Source organism: Chiloscyllium punctatum, chromosome 45, assembly GCF_047496795.1.
Source record: "Chiloscyllium punctatum isolate Juve2018m chromosome 45, sChiPun1.3, whole genome shotgun sequence".
NCBI classification, from domain to species: domain Eukaryota; kingdom Metazoa; phylum Chordata; class Chondrichthyes; order Orectolobiformes; family Hemiscylliidae; genus Chiloscyllium; species Chiloscyllium punctatum.
Window position 1 is genome coordinate 44,707,989 of NC_092783.1, and position 22,938 is coordinate 44,730,926.

The 22,938-nt window shown below is 41.9% G+C and overlaps 1 long non-coding RNA gene across 1 annotated transcript in view; it reads left to right on the top strand.

The window, feature by feature from the left end:
- The window catches only part of LOC140467330 (uncharacterized), a 47,172-nt gene that overhangs the window by 11,985 nt on the left and 12,249 nt on the right, over positions 1-22,938 (top strand). Inside the window, exon 2 of the long non-coding RNA XR_011955419.1 lies at positions 1,215-1,311. This is a non-coding gene — a long non-coding RNA (uncharacterized lncRNA). The remainder of the gene's footprint in view (positions 1-1,214; positions 1,312-22,938) is intronic.

The window sequence follows — 22,938 nt, forward strand, 5'->3', positions numbered from 1 at the left end:
GCGCTGAGTATCTCTAAAGCAAAACATGACACTAAGCCACCGCAGGATATTCTAGGACAGAGGATCAAAGGGCTCATTTTTAACGAGCATTTTAAAATTGGAAAATCAGGTAAAGTGGCAAAACATACTGCCTGTCAGGGTATTAGGGCAGAAACACTCATAACATTTAAGAAGTATTCAAGTGTGTGTACAGAATGCCAAGGCAATGGGCTGAATGCTGGGAAATGTCTTTGCAACATTTGGGTGACCGTTTCTCAAAGGCGCAGCCTCGATTGGCCGAAAGACCTTTTCTTGGAGACCTCCATGAACAAACAGCACGGTGCCCAGAAGGGGCAGAATGGCAGAGGGTTGAACCAACAAACACAGGACCAGCTTTCTTTGGAAAGCATTTCACACAAATAATTGGCGTCACTGTGAGTCTTGAGAAGAGATATTAGAGTTCACACGGCAAAACTAGAATGTGAATTTTTAAATCAATTGTTCAGATTTTCCAATGGCCAGAGAGTTGTTATTTCACTGCAGATAGGAATTGTTAATGGGAATCCCTGTCATAGCAGACTAATAGAATTTGCACAGGAAATTGAATTTCCTGCTTGGCAATTTCTAATCTTGGAACCCTCTGAAAGTTTCCATAAAAACCAGAGATTTCAGAGGGTATTGATAAGATCAAATAAAATAGTTTTTCAAGAACAGAATAATCTAACTCCTGAGTAACTGTTAAACTGACCCCATACAGCACACATCTCAAGTAGACCACCCCCCAAACTATTGCACTGCTCAGAGCTCTGTCTCTAACTCGATCCACCCATCTCCCCGGTTTTGGATTGCACCATGAATGAAGTAATACAGTGTCAAAGGACGATGAGGAAAAGAAAAACATGGAAGTTATGATGCTGTGTTAATAGTAAAGGCATAAAGGCAGGGCTCACAGAAGGGCAGAATGGGGCATTAAACATTTCTGCACAGGATGTTCAGGAAAGGGAGGAAAATAAGAGAACACAAGTAATGATTAAGGAGACCATTGGATGATTTGGCTGGAGCTAAGTATTTTAGAATTTTTATCTTGTTCATTTGCTTGGCCAAGCATTGAAAATAAATTTGATCATTAGGGCAGCATGAGTTTGTGGAAAATTGTGCATCAACAGAAATTAAATTTGCACAGAAAAGGCTTATTCGTGATATCTATGTTTTTCCTATCTTCTTTCCCTGTGTAGCAAGAGACTGTGGTAGTCCAGGAGAGATTCTGAATGGGTATTATATGGCAGATGCTACTACTCTGGGGAGTAAAACTACATTTTATTGTGACCAAGGGTGAGTATTCAGTCCACAAATAGCTGAAAGGAGCTTATTTGATTTTTATTAATGGTGTGTGTACCTTTAATTTCGTCCTGAAGGTGGGGTTACAGAATATTCATGTTACTACAGTGCAACTTAACACCAGTCTAAGAAGGTAAAAACTAGCTCTTTAAATCATTTGTTTTTAAAATTTAAGATGTGAGTAGTGGATCCAAGGGTTCATGAATGAATGTCAGTTAACACATTTGAAAGATTATATTTTCTGTCCTGTGCCTGACATCAAGATATCTCTGCAGTCTAGTCCAAAAGCCACCATATTCCAAGGTGATTTTTTTCGCTTTCAAGGCTACAATAGCTTGTTTGGATGAGTTTCAAATTCAGTATCAAACTCCGAGCAGCTTTCTGAACTCAATACATTCCTCCTACTGCCCCCTTGACCATTACCCCACCTCCCATCACCAAACCATCATCTCCCAGACCATCCATAACCTCATCACCTCAGGGGATCTCCCATCCACCGCCTCCAACATCATAGTCCCACAACCCCGCACCGCCCGTTTCTACCTCCTGCCCAAAATCCATAAACCTGACTGCTCCGGCCGCGACTCCCACAGCTACCTAGACTACACCTCCTCCCACCCTACCCCCTGTAAAAATGCCATCCCATATTCCCAATTCCTTCGTCTCCACTGCATCTGCTCACACGAGGACCAGTTCCAATACCGTACAACCCAAATGGTCTCCTTCTTCAAAGACCACAATTTCCCCCCAGATGTGATCGACGATGCCCTCCACCGCATCTCCTCCACTTCCCGCTCCTCCGCCTTTGAGCCCCGCCCCTCCAATCACCACCAGGACAGAACCCCACTGGTCCTCACCTACCATCCCACCAACCTCCATATACAGCATATCATCCGCCGTCATTTCTGCCACTCCAAACGGACCCCACCACCAGGGATATATTTCCTTTCCCTCCCCTATCAGCGTTCCAAAAAGACCACTCACTCCGTGACTCCCTCGTCAGGTCCACACCCCCCCACCAACCCAACCTCCACTCCCGGCACCTTCCCCTGCAACCGCAAGAAATGCAAAATTTGCGCCCATACCTCCCCCCTTACTTCCCTCCAAGGCCCCAATGGAATCCTTCCATATCCGCCACAAATTCACCTGCACCTCCACACACATCATTTATTGCATCCGCTGCACCCGATGTGGCCTCCTCTATATCGGGGAGACAGGCCGCCTACTTGCGGAAAGTTTCAGAGAACACCTCTGGGACACCCGGACCAACCAACCAACCAACCACCCCGTGGCTCAACACTTCAACACCCCTCCCACTCCACCAAGGACATGCAGGTCTTTGGACTCCTCCATCGCCGGACCATAGCAACACGACGGTTGGAGGAAGTGTGCCTCATCTTCCGCCTAGGAACCCTCCAACCACAAGGGATGAACTCCGATTTCTCCAGTTTCCTCATTTCTCCTCCCCCCACCTTGTCTCAGTCAAATCCCTCGAACTCAGCACCGCCTTCCTAACCTGCAATCTTCTTCCTGACTTCTCCGCCCCCACCCCCACACCAGCCTATCACCCTCACCTTTACCTCCTTCCACCTATCGCATTTCCAACGCCCCTCCCCCAAGTCCCTCCTCCCTACCTTTTATCTTAGCCTGCTGGACACACTTTCCTCATTCCTGAAGAAGGGCTGATGCCCGAAACGTCGATTCTCCTGCTCCTTGGATGCTGCCTGACCTGCTGCACTTTTCCAGCAACACATTTTCAGCTCAATACATTGGTTGCCTACTAAGTGCTGAATTCTGGTTAGTTCCAACTGTGAACTTGCAAATTGTCATTTTAAGAGATTCAGAATATGTTCAATGAAGAGACAACATTTAATTTCTAGTTAATCACAAGATTCATAATCAATTATTCAAATTGCTGCATTTATACTATGCCAGCACCATGTACAAATTATATCAGTATCTGTAGGAGTAATAACCTAGAGGTAATAATACTGTCCTACTGTCTAGCAACCTGGATTAATGCTCTGGAGATGAGTTACAATTCCACCATGGCAACTGGGTGGTTTTAAATTCAGTCCATTAAATAAATCTAGGATTTAAAGCTAACAAAATGTAAGGTTTAGATTTGGCAGTCACACATTAACCCCCAAAAAGAAGTTGAGCTCCTTCGTGATTTTAAAATAGTTTATTAATAATGTACAGTTTAAATATGAAGTATAAAATAAATGAACTGAATCAGCTTGTGATTGGGGGGAGTGGATTTACAAATTCTTAAGAAAGACGGGAGTGGATTCCTGCAGATGGGGGTGGCAAGCCCTTGTCTGTTAAGTTCATTCCTCCCTTTATCTTCCTGAGTTAATTGAAGTGTCAGGAATTTGTTTCCCATTGTCTCTTGCCAGAGGAAGACTGCCCACTTGCATACCAAACACTATTAATGTGCTTTCTTGAAAGGTCAAGAAGTTTATCTGTGTCAATGACTTGGCTGTTGGCTGGGTGAGATAAAACAAACATCATCTTTCAACCTATTTAATGTTGGCTGCCAATTTTTAAATTCTGCCCAATGGGTGAAAGAGGAAACAAAGTGGCAAAAGACTCCACGCTTTCAATTTTAACGAATGTGTCTTGTGGCCTGTGTGCAACCTTTCTTGAAAATATCTTTCTTTTAGGGCACTATTATTGTTTTATCTCAATCCCTGGTTACTAGGAACGGTTTATGCCTTTTCCAAAGGGAATGGAGGGGTGAGGGTGGGTTGCAAGGGTTTAAGAGGAAGCTTAAAAAAAACCTGCTGTGTCATGTGATCTCTGACTATGTCTGCTGATTCTGTAGGAATTTTGTTGTAATATGAGAACTACTGTTAAGACCATAAGACCATAAGACATAGGAGTGGAAGTAAGGCCATTCGGCCCATCGAGTCCACTCCGCCATTCAATCATGGCTGCTGGGCACTTCAACTCCACTTACCCGCATTCTCCCCATAGCCCTTAATTCCCCGAGACAACAAGAATCTATCAATCTCTGCCTTGAAGACATTTAGCGTCCCGACGTCCACTGCACTCTGCGGCAATGAATTCCACAGGCTCACCACTCTCTGGCTGAAGAAATGTCTCCGCATTTCTGTTCTGAATTTACCCCCTCTAATTCTAAGGCTGTGTCCACGGGTCCTAGTCTCCTCACCTAACGGAAACAATTTCCTAGCATCCACCCTTTCCAAGCCATGTATTATCTTGTACGTCTCTATTAAGTCTCCCCTTAATCTTCTAAACTCCAATGAATACAATCCCAAGATCCTCAGCCGTTCCTCATATGTTAGACCTACCATTCCAGGGATCATCCGTGTGAATCTCCGCTGGACATGTTCCAGTGCCAGTATGTCCTTCCTGAGGTGTGGGGACCAAAACTGGACACAGTACTCCAAATGGGGCCTAACCAGAGCTTTATAAAGTCAGACCTTTCCCATGCAAAATAGAAATTCATTTATCGATGTAACCAGAATTTCTGCTAATACGTTGTTTCCTGATTTCCTGAATCCTGTGCACTGAATAAGTTAGGAAGAGCCAGAGAGTCATACAGCACTGAAACAGACTCTTTGATCCAACTCACCCATATCGACCAGACATCCTAAATTAATCTAGTCCCATTTGCCAGCACTTGGCCCATATCCCTCTGAACCCTTCCTATTCATATACTCATCCAGACACCTTTTTAAATGTTGTAATTATACCAGCTTCCACCACTTTCTCTGGCAGGTAATCCCATACACCAACCTCCCTCTGCTTGAAAAAGTTGGCTTGTAGGTCCATTTTAAATTTTTTCCCTCTCACCCTAAACCTATACCCTCTAGTTTTGGAGTCCCCCACCCCAGGGAAAAGACCTTGTCTATTTACCCTATCCACACCCCTCATGACTTTATAAACCTCTATAAAGTCTCTCCTCAGCCACTGACGCTCCAGAGAAAACAGCCCCAGCCTCTTCCTGAAGCTGAAATCCTCCAACCCTGGCAACATCCTTGTAATTTTTTTTCTGAACTCTTTCAAGTTTCTCAACATCCTCACACAATGAAAGATTTCTCTTTCCAGTATTTTTTACATGTAATTATCAATTTCAAGCATACATTTGTGGACTTTTCAAAAAGTCAAATAGCATTTCATTGTTTCTGTTCAGCATTCATACAGACCTCAGTGAAGAAAAAATAGCATGGAAAAACAGTTTGAAGAAACTTAGTTTAAAATCTGAATGGTTCATTTTATCTTTATTGCTGGCTCATGATTCATTGTTCGAATAAAATTGGTGATTCAATCAGCTCATTTTGTGTTCATTGCCTGAAATGAATCATTTCTGATTTGTCTACATCTAAGCAATGAAATCCTTCAGGCTAAATTACTTTACTAAGCAGTGTTTTCTTAAATTCACTTCTAGAAGGTGGGTTTCACTGGCACTGCTCATATAATCACCCATTGCTACCTTCCCTAAAGAAGGTGGTGACAATTGGCCACTTCATGAACATTGCAGTCTGTGCGGTGTAGACACATCCACACTGTTATTAAGAAGGGAGGTCACGAATCCTGACATGCTAATAGAGAAGGAACACCTATATATTCCAAATGAGGATGATATCACAAAGCACTTTGCTGTACCACTTGCATTCACATGATGCACGGTGAGTGATTTCAGTTTTCAATCTTTCAGTTATTGGCTTATTGGTAGAGACTACCACTTGTGCACAGCAGATGGTTGGGATGGCCAGGTCCCAACATGTGAAAGTAAGTGTCAGCTCTGTGTTTTACATTTGGCTTATTTTGATGCCATGCCATCATTGGAGTCTATTAAGTGCATTCATGAACTTTCTTTAGGTCACCTCATGTGGTTTAAGTTTGTGTCCCTCAATTTTTTTGAACGCATGGTCTCCATTTTTCAGTGTAGCTTATTAGGTAGTACATTTATAGTGGTATTGGGACATACTTAGCTGAGAACATCCCAACATGCTGTAGTTGCTTTTGTTTTGGCCACAGGTTGAGGAAGGTCAATGTTGCAAGAAGGGTTTAACGTCACAGGCAGTGTGGTGGGTGGAATGTGGAGGAGGGGAGGTCCAGTAAGGCACAGGTGCTTGGAGTGGGAAAGCAGTAGGCAAGAAATTTTTTTTTTTTTTTATTTCAAAAATATACTTTATTCATAAATGATTTGATGGTCTGTACATTGGATCATGCCATACATATGTCCATATTTACAAACACAGATTCGACTTTATTCTTGTCCTTTACAATCCTGTGCATTTTTTCAATCTTGTATATATACATATATTTGGCTGAGGCATCAGCAGAGCCCAAAAAAACGTCTGTATGGGCCCCCTGTTCTTCTTTCGGCAGGCCGATCTTACACAGTGGTCTTTCCCCACCGCGCCTTGGCGGCAGCTGCCCCAAGCTTCAGCGCGTCCCTCAACACGTAGTCTTGGACCTTGGAATGTGCCAGTCTGCAACACTCGGTCGGGGTCAACTCCTTCAGCTGGAAGATCAACAGGTTTCGGACCGCCCAGAGAGCGTCCTTCACCGAGTTGATGATCCTCCAGGCGCAGTTAATGTTCGTCTCGGTGTGAGTCCCGGGGAACAGGCCGTAGAGCACGGAGTCCCGCGTCACGGCGCTGCTCGGGACGAACCTCGACAAGCACCACTGCATTCCTCTCCAGACTTCCTCTGCATAGGCACATTCCAGAAGGAGGTGTGTGACAGTCTCGTCCCCCCCGCAGCCACTTCGAGGGCAGCGTGCGGTGCGGCAGAGAGTCCGGGCGTGCATAAAGGATCTCACAGGCAGAGCCCTTCTCACCACCAGCCAAGCCACGTCTTGGTGCTTGTTGGAAAGTTCTGGCGATGAGGCATTCTGCCAAATGGCTTTGACAGTCTGCTCAGGGAACCGCTCGACAGGATCCGCCCTCTCCTTTTCCCGAAGGGTCTCAAGGACGCTACGTGCTGACCACTTCCTGATGGACTTGTGGTCAAAGGTGTTTTTCCTCATAAATTTCTCCACGAAGGACAGGTGATACGGAACGGTCCAACTACTCGGAGCGTTCCGCGGCAGCGAGGCCAGGCCCATCCTTCGCAACACCGGGGACAGGTAGAACCTCAGTACGTAGTGACACTTGGTGTTTGCGTACCGGGGATCCACGCACAGCTTGATGCAGCCACACACAAAGGTGGCCATCAGGGTGAGGAAGCAGTAGGCAAGAAATAACACAAAATCTGAGGCTGACACTTTGACATTGTTCTGATGGAACATCACATTGTCTTCGATGCCATATTTTAGATCAGCTATTACACTGAGCCCTTGCTGACATGTCAGATTTTTTTTATGTATCCCGAAGGCCTGCTTTGAAGAACCATTGAGTTATTTGTTTGATATTTAGCCCTCACAGAGCATTATTAAAATGGATAATCTGTATGTAAATTGACCTTTGCTGCAGCTCCTGTATTACAGCAATGAATATACAAACTTCCTCATTGGCTGTGAAGGGCTTTAACACTTCCTCTGATCAGGAATAGCACTGCACACTGCAATTTATTTTGAGCAGGATGGAGAACAATGGAAAGTCAAATGAAATCAAAGCACCTACTACTTGAAAAGCTGAGAAGCAAAGGAGGGCTTGGCACTTTTGCAAGTTTAAAGCTAGCCAAGCAAAGCACCTTAACTCATCATGTGGGAAGAGTCTTCTAAGAAAGCTTTAGATAATCTGTGAAGAATTAATGCACAACTTTGATATTAGCAGCTCGTTCTCCCCACCCACTTATTCAATTAAAATAACATTGGGACCTTTGTGTTGTTATGAACCAGGCCCGACCCTCCCAAAAACATGAAGAAGTTAGCCTGGACCCAAACTTTTTCTCATTTTAAATGCAGATATGAAGTGGATATTCCAGGTGTGATGCAGCTGGTCAAACCGCTTGGCTTTAAGTAAAATAGAATTTATTTATAGACTACAATTGAAACACAGACAAAAGAAAATGGAATTTAGAATCACTTAACTATTGGAAAATCTAACCAATCGGATACAGCACATTAACTAAGGAACTAATTCAGTAACATCCCACAATCACACCCCTTGACAAAAAAGTTAAATTGAAACACAGATTTTTACAGGCAAGAGGGAACAACATCCAAAGGAGTTTCAGGGAGAAAATCAGGACAGGAATCATCTACTAAAGCTGCAACCTTTCTTGGACTCCATCATCTTGTGACTGCCACAGAGAAACCAATATAAAAGAAACTTGAACTGGGAGAATTGACAACTCCCCTGCCATTTGTTAAACCAAGCTCTTTCTCGACACCTTGGCACCTTTGCCATTAGGGCCTCTCTTTTCAAAAAAACCCAAGGTCAAAATAACCTTGTTAAAGTGACAGTACCATTACACACTGAATCTGTTCAGTAACTGATTTCCACAGTAAGCAACTAGAAAATTAAAATTGATTGTCCATCAAATTATGTTTCCCTAGCTGTCACATGTGGTGGTCTTGCACCTATCAGTAATAGAAAAGCTCCAATACTGTTGAGCGACTCATGGACATATGGGATGGTAGCAGAATATTCATGTAATGATGGCTACTCATTGATTGGCACCGCAATCCTCACCTGCCTGGAAGATGGGACAAGAGTCCACCTTTGTACAAAGGTACTGAAGTACAAGATCAGAATCTACTTTAACTGAATGTTACAGCTGGAGTTGAGAAAGTTGATATTTATGTTTGAGTGTTTTATTATTGTTTGTAGTCCACTGTCTTTGCATTATTGATAGGAAATGAGAGAGGAGTTACATGCAAACTAAAATTAACACATTAAAAGTTTTGCTCTGTTGTATTTGTTGCTTGCCTTTGTTAAATTTGCTTTAAAAATAGGTTGCCACAATTGAAGCAGGCACTGAGTGTTGTTGCACTGGATGCTGACAACTTTGGGAATGGAAGCAGTCTTTTGAAGAGGATGAGAATGTTGGAAATGAAGACCTTGTCCATAACAGAGACAGCGTTATTGGTCTCTACAGGTTCAACAAGACCTGATTGAAATCTGGCTCCAGTAGACAAGAGTTGGGTCTAGAAAGCCGTTGTGGACTATCAACTCATCATTGGTCTTGATGCCAGTATTTGTTTTGTGTTGTGGGGGTGAACTGCAACCTGTTTTGGCTTTTTTGTGTTCCCTGTTGGTGGCTGTAATAAATGCTCCTTTTGGAATTATCCAATTACTTCCCTCTTTGTTATGTTCATGTACTGGGCATTGATCAGACGCAGTTCTGCACTGGGCATTGGTAGCAGAGTGGTGGTCCCATTTAGATTGGACGTAGCAACAGAAGATAAACTGTGTGGCATTATGGTTAAGCAGTGGCAAGGGTGAGAGAATGGCGTCATGTACAAAGGAGTGTAAGCCATGTCCTGCTATTGCCTGTGCTGTGAGCAGTGTTGCTTTGAGGCTGCTACCCCATTACACTACTGGTAAGGGACAACCAGGGAATACCAACACTTGTCGGTTACACGTAAACATTTCAAAGTTGCACAGGCAGGAGGGATTGCTGGTCTTTGGGTGGTGAGTTTTTCTGAGTGGGGTGCAATCTATCAAACCATATTTGGAATACTGTGAGCAGTTTTGGGTACCCAGGAAGTACTTTAGATAGATAGATAGATAGATAGATACTTGATTAGTAAAGGGATCAAGGGTTATGGGGAGAAAGCAGGAGAATGGAGTTGAGAAACACACCAGCCATGATCAAATGGCAGAACAGACTCAATGGGCTGAATGACCTAATTATTGTCCTAAATCTTTTCATTATAAAATGGGGCTAGAGTTGGAAATGAGGAACGTCATATGAGTGAGATAAGTGGTTAAGGTGCATTTGGTAAGATATGGCTTGAAATCCTGTGGCAAGAATCCCTCCCAAAATAACCTGACAATGCATACTCGGCCAGTAAACCTAAGATTTAGCCCTACTTCTTTGTGTTTTATTGAAATTAGACATTTGTTGGTATACTTCCTGCATAGTTTTTGATTTTTGCTTCCCTGTAGTGTGGAACCAGGCCCTTCGGCCCAACAAGTCCACACTGACCCTCTGAAGAGTAACCCACTCAGCCCTATTTCCCTCTGACTATTGCACTAAACACTATGGGCAATTTAGAATGGCTAATTCGCCCGGGTGTCCTTGGAGAAGAAGCACGCGGTGTCCACCAACACCCTGGAGTCGTTCAGGGAGAGGTGGGCGCCGCAGGGAGTGGAGTGTATTATTTCCCCGTCCAACTCTATTTTGATTTAGTCCCTACCCTCCCCTTCACTGTTTTGATCACACAGCATTGCCCTTTGGTTTGAAGGGCAGTGCTTGTCACTGGCCACTTGGGTGTTTTTCATATCTTCCTGGTGGTGGAAATTGAATAAAGATTCGTGCACTCTGTGTCCTTCACTGTGTCTCACGCTGCACACACACACACCATGGGTGCTGGGGAAAATAAGCACTACCGCACTTAGGCGGTAGTGTGGGGGTTAAATCTTAAAAAAAATTAAATAAATTTTAAAAAATGAACAGGCATATTAAGGGCAGTGCTTGTCACTGGCCACTCAGGTGTTTTCCTATCTTCCTGGTGGTGGAAATTTGAATAAAGATTCTTGCACCTTGTGTCCTTCACTGTGTGTCACACCTGCATGAAAAAAAGAAGAAGAAAAAAAGAAAAAGAAAAAGAAAAAAGAAGAATGGCTAATTCACCTGACCTGCACATCTTTGGACTGTGGGAGGAAACCAGAGCACTGAGAGGACACCCACACAGACACAGACATGGGGAGAATGTGCAAATTCCACACAGAGAGTCGCCCAAGGCTGGAATTGAACCTGGGTCCCTGGCGCTGTGAGACAGCAGTGCTGACCACTGAGCCAGCATACCACCCTATTCTTATAGATTTTAGAATGAGTGCAGTTTTGTTGATCTTTTGAAAAATGGACAACACAATACACTTTAAATAAAAGTTGTCCTTTTCCCAGTTGTTGAAAGTCCCCGTCCTGTCACACCTGCACATGCCTACGTTGAAAGAGGATTTGGACGCAAGTACAAGTATCAGCAGGAGATAGTCTTCCGTTGCAATGAAGGTTTTGAAATGATTGGTGCGAGTGTCATTAAATGCAGTGAGAATAACATCTTTGTGCCATCGCCACCTATTTGTAGATTACGTGAGTAACTGTCTCTTCAACTGGAAATAGTTTGTTACTGTCGGAATGAAAACTGAATTGAACAGTGAAATCATGGGTCAGCTTTTTGGGAATGGAAGGTGGTTTGACAGTGAACTGTTTCAGTATTTGCTATCAGTGACCCTCTGAGATTTTGAGTACACACAAGTTAGTGGAAAATTGCTAAAATTACAGTCTTATGCTCAGGGCTGTGCCACAGGTTGCACTGTGTGCTGACTCCCAGATTCGGCAATCACAAAGGGGTGAGGATTCCAATTTTTGTGCCACCACATTGTTGTTTGAAACCTCTTTAACACAGTACAATGTATTCACTCAGGTATAACTGAAAGGTCATCAACTGGAAACACAAGCAGGTTTATGTATCAAGTACTTGATCAGGCTTAATAATAATAATTGTTTCAGAACGACCATTGAAAGGTTTTATTCTTGCATCCCATTAGATGTGGATTCTATCATCTGTGAATCCACTAATGCTTATCTCAGAGAACCAATTTTGTGAAGTAACAGTAGATTACTTGAGCATGAAAACATTAAGTCAACTGAATGGCATACTCCAGAATGTGTACTTTTGCTTTATGAACACTACATTAATTCAGAAACATTGCATTATAGCAACACTGCTTTATCATTTTATTTTCATCCAATGTATAGGAACAGCAGGTTCTATGGCAAGTTAGTGTATTAAACAGAATTAATTGTGTACTTAAATTGCCCTTTCCTTTTTATATGTTTTAAACCCATTCTATGGAAGCACTATCAACTGTTGTTTCTTTCTCATTCTGTTTTCAGTATCTGCTGCTACAAGAGCAGGGGGATCAATGTCAATCTTCACCAGTTCCCTCCTGTTCCCTCTCCCCCCTTATCCCAGATCCAAATCTCCAACTCGGCACTATCCTCTTGAACTGTCCTATCTGTCCATCTTCCTTCCCACCTGTCCACTCCACCCACCACTCTGACCTATCACCATCACCCCCCACCTTAATCTACCTGTCGCATTCCCAGATACATTCCCCAACACCCCTGCTCCATGCCCTCCCATTTATCCCCCACATTTCTGATGAAGTACTTATGCTCGAAATGTCTACTCTTCTGGTCCTCGGATGCTGCCTGACCAGCTGTGCTTTTCCAGCACCACACTCTAATGTGTGAAACTTATATCCATGTCAATAATCTGGTATGTTTTGTATAGGTTACAATGGCGAGGTTGTATGGTATTGTGGTTGATGCTGTCCTGAAGGCTGAGTGGTTTTCTGTGAAGGATGGTCTGTTTAAGTTTTGGTGATTGTTTGAAGGTAAGAAGTGGAGACATAGGGATGATCTTGGTGAGATGCTCAATGTCTTTGATGACATGTTGAAGGATGTGAATAACATGGCATAGTCTCTCCACTTTGGTGAAGTACTGGCTGATGAAGAGTATTGTATTAGTCGTATCCAGTTTCTGTGTTCTGATAATATTTTGGAATTATCTCTCTGCCTCATTTAATTGGATAGAAGGTCATCTCTTCACATGTTATTCAGCCGTTGACACTTTACTCACTCCATCTGACACTTTTGATCACTTGAAGCGACTTATTATTTGACACGCCATTCACACCATTTGTATAATCTTTGGAGCTCTCTGACTTTCATCTCTCTGCCTATAAATTCTGTGTCTGTGTGCTTCTCTCGTTTCACCTAATGAACGGGCTGTGCTCCGAAAGCTTGTGATTTCAAATAAACCTATTGGACTGTAACCTGGTTTTGTGTGACTTCTGACTTTGTCCAAGGATCCAGAGGAGAAGTAGAACTGACTGGGTTGCTCAGCAGAGTGTCACCGTGGATTCAATGTGCCAAATACCCAACTTCAGTGCTATTATTGACAATGACTCTTAATATTTACACTTTACTTTTGTAATGTAACAACTAGTTTATTCTTATTGTTCAACAAAGTGATTTTTAACTATTGTTATAACAGTTAGTTAGGAGTATTGTAGCAACAATTCCAAAGTGTGGAATCATTTGAAGACCTTCTTTAATCTGAATACTGTTTGTTCAGCATCAAGGCAGAAATTATGGGCATGCACCACCAAGTTGGAACATAGTTTAATTAAATTATCTAACTTTAGTCCCTCAATTTGTTACCAAATTGACAAAGATTTGAGAGCAACTCATAGCCCCATTGCTTACAGCCTCACAAGAAAATGGGTTAACACCTCTGAAATTCTAATGTAGACAGAGGCCAAATTAGCTGTTCTGTTCCAAGTTCCAGGCTCAGGAATATAAGGAGGTGGTACATTTCACAAAATTTTTGTACCTGTTAAATTGCCAAAGGAATTTTGATGTTTGGCTGGGGCTAGGCAAACATTTTTATTTGTATCTCAAGTTGATATTAACTTTAACTATTGATTTTATTTATTTATTGTTACATGTATTGAGGTACAGCGAAAAAACTTTGTTTTTGAGCAGATCATAGTTAAGCAAGGATGTAGAGATAAGAAAGACTTACACAAAGGCATACAGGTTATGTTGCATAGTGTGTGCACTAGGCGAGAGCAAGGTCAGCATTATTTGAGGCTAGAGAATCCATCCATCAGTCTAATAACAGCTGGGAAGAAGCTGTTTCTGAATCTGCTGAGTCTGTTCAGGCTTCTGTATCTTCTGCCTGATGGAAGAGGTTGTTGGAGATCATTATTGGGATGCGAATGGCTCAGCATGATGTTGACAGTCACTCTCTGGCATTGAGTCATGAAAATGGAGTCCATGGATGGAAGGTGATGATCTGGGCTGTGCAAACACCTTCTTCTGTAGTTTCATATGATCCGGCGCAGTGATTGCCATAGCAGACCATTATGTACCCGGACAGTATGCTTTCAGTGGTGCATCTTTAGAAGTTGGTGAGGGTCCTTATGGACATCCCAGATTTCCTGAGACGCCTGTGGAAGAAGAGGCATTGGTGTGCCTTGTGACCATCGCATCTACATGGGAGGTTCAGGACACGTTGTCTGTTACTGCCACTCCTCGCAACTTGCCGCCGTCTCCCCTGACAACTTCCATTCCATTGAGGTAGATGTTTGGGTGGGGAGATGTGTTTACCCCTCCTTTCTTTCTGAAGTCAATTATCAGTTCTTTATTTTTGCTGATGTTGAAGGAGAGGTTGTTCTTACTGCAGCATGTCACCAAGCCCTCTATCTCCCTTCTGTATTTTGACTCATTGTTGTTAGATACCTGTCCAACTGTGGTGTCATCAGCGAATGTATAGATAGCATTTATTTGGAATTTGGCAACACAGCCGTGGGTGTACAGGGAGTGCAGTAAGGGGCTGAGGATGCATCCTTGGGGGGGCTGCAGTCTTGCACATTGTTGTGGAGGAGATGCAGTTGAGGCAGCATCCGAGGAGCAGTAAAATCGACGTTTCGAGCAAAAGCCCCTCATCAGGAATACAGGCACCCTGCCTCTATTCCTGATGAAGGGCTTTTGCCGAAATGTCGATTTTACTGCTCCTTGGATGCTGCCTCAACTTCTGTGCTTTTCCAGCACCACTCTAATCTAGACTCTGGTTTCCAGCATTTGCAGTCATTGTTTTTACCGAGGTGATGCAGTTACCAACCTTCACTGATTACAGTCTGTGGGTCAGAAAACTGAGGATTCAGTTGCAGAGGTTGGAGCCAAGACCAAGATCACAAAGTTTTGATATCAGTGAGAAGGGGATAATGGTGTTAAAGGCTGAGCTATAGTCAATGAGCACAAGCCTAACGCAGATGTCCTTGTTGTCCAGATGTTCCAGAGATGAGTGCAGGGTTGGGATATGGCATCTGCTACTTTGTTCCTCAATTATTACTGATTTAAGCCAATAAAATCTATTTTGCAATATTATTCAGTGAAGAATAAGTGTTTTTGTTTGGAAATGTAAGTTGTTTTCCTCTGTATATAGTATTCTTCTATCAAATACCTTGATTTGAATCTTTATTTTGAGTACAGCAATGTCTCCCTAGCTGCAATGCTTGAATCTTACTTTTTTCCAGTTGTGTGAACTCTCAGGAATAAATATCAGTCAAAAATCTGACATGTAATGGTAGAGTTGGACTATGCCTGTGAAAACTGGCACTGTTGTTTGGATGATTTCATTCAGGGATGGTATCCTGATGAGAATTAGGGAGTCAAGAATGATTTCTTGACCTGGGCAGCAGTGCATGAGTTGCAAGAATGATGATTATAAACGCCACTCTGGCTTTGAGCATTAGAAATAAGAATGGAACTAGGCAACTGCAGTTCCAGCTAAATGACAATGAGGAGGCATTGGAGCAGCTTTTGTAATATTATTTTCTCAGGGCATATTGCACATTCCATTGAAAGTCCTTGTGTACCAGTTCACTTTTTTTTTAATGACACATTAATGAACTCAAATTTGTTTAACAGTCTGAATTGAGTTGTTCCACTATCCCACAGCTGATGGGGTCGTGTACAAATAGTTTCCATTCAATTTACTCCTGCAGCTAACTGAGTCATAGAGGCATAGACATGTACAGCACGGAAACAGACCCTTCAGTAATTGGCTGGACAAGATTTTATTTAGTGAAATTCATTCAAATTTTCCGATTGTTATATATTCAAAAATGAACTGATCTTATTCAGCAATTGAATATTTCTAAAGGTTTTGGAAGCGTATGTTCTCTTATTGTTAAAATTATTAATGCCCTCTGCAATGTTTTTATATTAAAGCTATGACTTAAATAATCATAAGGATTCAGAAGTTTGCAGCTTTTCTTTGCTTCTTCCTGCTGTTGACTCAGATGCAGTGCTCTAGTAACTTGCCAGCTCATCAAGTGTAAACCCAGAAAGTAAACTTTAAAAGCAATTTAATTGGGCTGCGTCTGATATCTGTATATGTGTGCATAAAGTTTTGAGTGATGTTATGGTTGCCCTTGCCCAGGTCATTTGAGGGCTGCCTAACTTACTGGAACATGCACATTCCTCTCTCACTGACATCAGTTAGATAATATTGAGCAAGCATTTAACTTTGCTCATGTAAACTGACAGTTCAGTGTAGCACTGCGACTGGACTGTATTTGTGGGTGTGCCATGTTTTGGTTTTAACATTATGTTGAGGTCCTATCCGCCTCTTAGTTGAGATGTAAAAGATCTGAAGTCCTTTTCTGATGAAATGTCTGGAATTCTGAATGACAGTTGTCCCTTTACTGACGGGGCTCATTAATGAGTCACCTGTTCTATTGCTGCTTGAATAAACCTAGAGATTTGTTTGAATACCGTAATGACTGTGTGGCTGATAACAGTAACAATAAAAGTAAATCACAGCCCTGAGGCTGTCCTGAGGATGTAAAGGTGCGATGTTATACAAATCTTTCTTGGGCCTCACATGGTATATTGCTTCTACTTATTGGAACATCAGGAAAACATTGTAGAAATAATTCCACAAGTACTATAAGACTGCTTGTGGCTAATCCTATGAGGAGATCATAGAGTCTCTTCAGTGTGGAAACAGGCAATTTGGCCCAACAAGTCCACACCAATCCTCTGTAGAGTAACTCGCCCAGACCCATGCATTACTCTATATTTACCCCTGACTAATGCGCCTAATCTATACATCTGACCTCTATGGACAACTTAGCATGGCAAATTCACCAAACCAGCACATCTTTGGATTGTGAGAGGAAATCAGAGCCACCAGAGGAAGCCCGTGCAGACACTGGGAGAATGTGCAAACTCCACTCAGGCACTCACCTGAGGGTGGAATCAAACCCAGGTCCCTGGCAATGTAAGCCAGAATACTAACCACTGAGCCACCATGTCACTGTCAGATCTGTCAGGAACCATCATGTTGGTCTGTGTTGTACCAGCCACTCAGAACAAATATGGTAAAAGACATGATAGGGAAAACAACGATAGATTAATAAATGTAGCTAATTTGAGATCTGCAAGTTAGTCAAACCTCATTAGTTCTAAATGTCACAGAAAGAGTTAATGATAGTTTGCATGGATTTTAGAATGCTCTGTTCCTAGAAAACTATTGATTTTGGAAGCTGGAGTACAGAGGATCTATAACATTACAGAATGATGGAACAGTGTTCTGGATGGTCTGTTTCTGTTCATTTGCTCATAGAGAATGAGCTGAGTCAAAGAAGATGCTATTTGTATGGATGGCCAACAACTTGGTCCTGGGATTTTTAAAAGAGCTCTAAATGCATAGACAGCTGGTTAAGCAGAGGGGTTTAACAAGGTACAGAATGGATTCTCAACATCATCAATAAGTTAAGCGTACATCATATTGTGCTTATGTGGATATGAAGCAAGCAATGACTATCTCCAAGAAGAAAGTCTACTGATCACAGCTTGATAGTTGACAGAATTGCCACTAAAATGCCCAATGAGTGAATATAACATTTGTGCAAGTGTATATATTTTTCACCTATATACTGCTCAGTAACCTGTCATCCAAGCAATTCTGTTAGGTCTAACTTCCCTCAACATAACATAGTACCCTCAGGTCGGTTAAATGGTCTGTTTCCATACTGTAGGGATTCTATGAAGCATCTGTGAAACAGCTAAATGGTTTACAGCAGCATGATCATCCAAAGCAAGCCATCTATCGAACAACTGCAGACATATCGGATGTTATCAATGGATTATGCAAGTGCTCTGCACCAAGAATCATTTGGCTGGATGTGGCACTGGCAGGCTATGGCATTAAGAGGAAAATGTTCCAACTCAAGCAAGTGACATTTTAATATTCTCCCAAATTTAAACTTTGGCACTTTCATAATAATACAGAACAGACCAAGTTAGCAAATAAGAAAGAGATCCATTTCCATATGACCTGAGAAGATAGTGATCACTCAAAAACTTGAACATGTTCCATGTAATTCTGAGCTTCAAAGAATGCTGGAAGTTAAAGAGACATTCCTTTGATTCTTATGAGCCTGTGTAATAGATGGCCTTTCATTTGATACATGCACAGACTGTTTTGACTTTATAATTATCATGGTGTAACATATCCCCATAATCAGTACACATGTGGAATTCGGCAGATGCCTTTTACCACTATATGCATTTGCAATTAAGGATTAATGTGCTTACAATGTCAGCATTCCATCCACTTAACTTAGATCTGTCTCTCATCTATGCAGTCCTTTTGCAGGTTGCTGGAAATGTCGGAGAACTTGAACCTTGTTCGAATGGCCATTGGGGATTTCATGGAGAGGCAGCGCTTATTAGCTGCTAATAAGCAGCACTTTATTGCTGTTTTGGGCTTGTTTTAGATCAGCAATGAAGCAAATCTACAACAGCATTTATTCAATAAGATATCTCTCAGATTCTCAAAATTAGCTCTCGCTCAGGGATAGTGGTGGTGTGCAGGGCAGTGGGGTGTTGGTTATGGGGGTTAAAGCTTTTTGTATAGTTGGAATAGAGTCTGTTTGATTTAATTCTTGATTGAAGATGACCTGCCAGTGCAGTTTCACCACTACTGATCAATATTGTAGGCCGGTGATATATTTTTGCCTGGCTGTAACTGTACATGACATCATTTCACTAGGCATTGCATGATTATTGTTACCTGTTATCCAGGAGCACTTCAGCATACAGCTTAACTCAGATTCACATGTGTAGACCCTGAATTAGTCCAGCACACACTTATTTGGACTTCACAGAATAACAGAATTGTTAAAGTGCAGAAGGAGACTGTTTAGTCTATCATGTCTGTGGTGCACGGAGTATTTTGTGTTTGTGTCAGTTTTCTGATTCTTTTTCCCCCTAACCCTATACATTGGTTCTACTTAAGTAAGTATTTAATACTCTCTTGATTGCCTCAGTTGACTCTGTCTCCTCCACCCTTCTGGGCAATGAATGTCCACACCCAAGCTTCACACTGTATGAAATGTTTTTCTTCATCTTGCATTTGTTCCTTTTCCAAAACATCTTAAAACTGTGTCAACTGCTTCTCCATCCTGTTTCGAGCAGTAACAGTTTCTTCCAATTTTTCTTCATGATTTTGAAAACTCCTATCAATTCTCCACTTAGCCGCCTTCTCTCCACAGAAGATGATCCGAGATTCTCCAAAGTTTCCTCATAACTAAAGTTTCTCAGTTGTGAAACCTTTCTCTTAATTATCGTCTGCGCTCTCTCCAATGTGTTTGCATCCTCCTAAAGTGTGGCATCCAGAACTAGACACAGTTCTCCAGGAGAGGTCTAACTCACATCCCATATTAAGTTCAGCATATCCTCCTGGCTCATGTTCTCTGTGCCCATTAATGAAATCTAGAATATTGTATGCTTTATCAAATACTTTTGCATCTGTCCTGCTGCCTTTAATGACTTACACAAATTTACACCAAGGTCTCACTGTTCCTGCATTGGCTGTAGAGCAATATGCTTTATTTTACACTTTCTTTCCATTCATTGTACCACCTCATGCTTCCCTATATGGACTCATCACCCATATACTCCACCAACTTGTCAGTATATTTTTGAAATTCTACAATGTCTTTCTCACAGTTCATATTTCTCCTATGTTTATATCAACTGCACAATTTGAAAATTATCCCTTGCCCTCTAAGACAATGCATATGTATATCAGAAAAAAATCAGATTCCCAAACCTGACCCCTGGGGAGCTCATTACAAATCTCCCAACAGCCCAAAACATACCATTAACCAGAGTTCTTTAACTCTGATTTCAGTAACCCAGCCAATTTTGTCTCCACATTGCTCGCATCCTTTTTCTTCCATGAACTATAGCTTCTTTATATGTCTGCTATGTGGCGCTGTATCATTGCCTTCGGAAGTCCATGTACATTGCATCAACAGCATTCCCTTCATCAGCCCTCTTTGTTATCTGTTCAAAAAACTCTATTCTCCCTCAACAAATCCATGCTTGTTCTTTTAAATTAACCCATATTTTTCTGTTTGACTATTCATCCTATATGTTGTAATTTGTTTCTAGAAGTTTCTCCACCACCAAAATCAAGCTGGGTGATCTTTAGTTGCTGGATTCTTCTTTTCAACAATTACATTAGTCCTCTGGCATGATCCTGAGTCTAGAGAAGAGTAAAGGATTATGGTTAACCTTTCTGCATTTTCCACTCTTGCTTACTTCAATAGCTTTGGATGCATCCCATCCAGACTTGAACTAAAAACAAGTAGCGATGTAAATACTCAGTAAGTCTGGTACAATTTGTAGAGCTGGAAAGAATGGTATTATTTTCAGTCAGACATGATGCCTTCAGAATGGAAGGAGGGTAGAAATGTGATGGATTCTATGTCATTGATAAGGAGGTTGTCAGGAAAGAAAAAAAGGGATAGGGAAGAGCAAGGGAGAGTATAAATTGTTTTAGGTAATGTACTTTCATGACCTCTTGTCTCTCCAGTGATTGTATACCAAACACAAGCTGCAAGTTAGAAGTGTGTTGGAATGTTGTTCACTTGCCTGGATGAGTGCTGTGACTGCAACGCTCAAGAAACTTGACATTTCCCAGGGCAATTTATCACCTAATCCACCACATTCAACATTTGTTTCCCTCACCATTGATGCAGTGTGGCAGTAGTCTTCACTATTACGATATGCAGTGCAGTAACTAACCAAGGCTCTTCCTACAGCATCTTCCAAACTCTTGATCTCTGCCATCTAGAAGGACAAGGGCAGCAGATGCATGAGCACATCACCACTTGCTCGTCCTCCTCTCAGCCACACACCTCAAGGCTTGGAACTATATTGCTCCAGTTTTATTACTGTTCTGTCAAAATCCTGGAACTCTCTTCATAAAGGCATAGCAGGGGTAATGACACATTCTTGTTCCTGATGAAGGGCTTTGGCCTGAAACCTCGATTTTCATGATCCTTGGATGCTACCTGACCTGCTGTGCTTTTCCAGCAACACACTGATCTCCAGCATCTGCAGACCTCACTGTCTCCTAATGACACAGCATGGACAGCTACAGTTCAAGAAGGAAGCTCACCACTGCCTTCTCCAAGGCAATTATGGACAGGCAATGAATGCTGGCCTAGCCAGCAATGTCCACATCTATTGAATGAAATCTTAGAAAAAAATGTCCGGATACATTTCTCCAAAATCCCCCCTTTAGCAAAAGCCAAAATCATTGCATTCACTATCTATGCAATTACAAATCACCTAATATATTTGGTGATACAATACTGAGAATTCTTGTTCATAAAACTGTGAATGCTAGTTTTTTTTTGCTCTATCCATATGTACTGCATTCATAACCAATTAATGTACATGTGCATTTTATCATTGTCATATGTTATATGATGATTCCTGGGGTGACGTTCCATCTCTGGGAAATATTCTTCCTGATCTGAGTGCTGTTGCTGTGTTGGCTGTTGCTGACACATTGCTGTAAATGTGGAATGGTGGACCTCTAGGAATGACAACTGTTCCGTAGTCTTGTGTAATTGGTCCTATTTTCCTCATCAGCTGTCTATAGTGAAGGAGCAGCTTCTCTAGTTGTGCAGAGACATCTGCAGTTGTGATAATATGATTAGCTTTTCATGTCTACTACATGCGTTCAAGGTAATAATGGCTCTACCCAGGTCCCAAAGTGCAGTGTGAGCTGAATTTTGGCAAAATTGTTGAATGCTTACCTTCTGACTGGCCCTTCAAAGCTCAGCTGTGGCAATGACAGTGAAATTTGGCTTTCTGTTGTTTTCCTTTGATGTTATACCTCACTCTTGTTCCTACGTTTGGCTTTAGTTATATTTTTAGCTAGTGGAAGAGCAATTTGGTTGTGGCATATCATTTTGCTTGAGAATGTGTATTTCTCTACTTGTGCTTTTTCTTGCTAGGATTATATAACCCTTTCATTTGACTGGGCATACTATGGAGATGACAAAATGATGTTGAATTGCCAAATCATTTATGAAGCGGCTGAATTCTTCATTTGTGAATTGAGGTGCATCGTGGCTCACCATGGTGTCAGGAATGTTATATTGATTGAAGTGCATTTCCAGGCATTCCATTTCCAAATGTCTTATGAGTCATTGATGACGTATAGTTAGAACAGTAGTTGACAGTGACTAGGTAGTCAGAATGAAGAATATGAGAATGGAAGGGTTTATTCCATTTCATCCATAGTCTCGCTGGGAGCTCATGAGTCATGCTGAACTTGGTATTTGCTACTGCAATCACAGCAGTGACTAATATGGTCATTAATCTGCTTGCTCGTTTTTGGCCAGTAGAGCATGTTTCATGATTTCCTCCGTATAGACTGAAATCCTGCTGACTTGCATGGAATTGCTTCAGCATCTCTTTTCTCTTTGTCTTGGGTTAATTATTGTATTTCTTTGTATAAAATGCCAAGCCTGGCTATTGCTTCGTTTCTTTGTGCCAAGTATTGTACTTCAGGAACCAAGGTATCCTTGATTATTTCAGGTTATCCTTGCATCAAAACTTCCTGCAGCTTTTGGAGAGTTG